At 52.5% G+C, this 320-nt stretch overlaps 1 protein-coding gene across 1 annotated transcript in view; it reads right to left on the bottom strand.

Moving 5' to 3' along the window:
- FBXO10 (F-box protein 10) overlaps positions 1 to 320 on the bottom strand; it is a gene marked incomplete at its 5' end in the record, with an annotated part of 20246 nt that overhangs the window by 19320 nt on the left and 606 nt on the right. The window lies entirely within an intron of this gene.

Below are 320 nucleotides of genomic sequence, written 5' to 3'. Positions count from 1 at the left end.
CGCTGGTAGACCATGAGACCCTTAATCTCAGCATTGTGGGTTTGAGCCCCATGCTGGGTACCAAAAAGGACTGTCATGGTTTAATGATATATATAGTTGCATTATTAATCAAAGGCAGACTTGCTAGTGGCAATTTGTGTGGCGTTTGTGGCAATCCGTAATGAAGAAGAGACAGTCAGAGGAGAAAGCCCCCAAGCCCCCCATGCATTAGGGAGTCCCACAAACCCCCAGTTGCACTGTCCAGACACCCGCACACCAAGGAACCCCCTCGGTTGTGACGCCTTGGTGGTCTCACCACCCCCACCACCCCTGCTCCACCG

This window comes from Phaethon lepturus, unplaced genomic scaffold (assembly GCF_000687285.1).
Source record: "Phaethon lepturus isolate BGI_N335 unplaced genomic scaffold, ASM68728v1 scaffold16533, whole genome shotgun sequence".
Taxonomy (NCBI): domain Eukaryota; kingdom Metazoa; phylum Chordata; class Aves; order Phaethontiformes; family Phaethontidae; genus Phaethon; species Phaethon lepturus.
The sequence above is the reverse complement of the archived record's forward strand: the minus strand, read 5'-3'. Positions and strand labels throughout refer to the sequence as shown.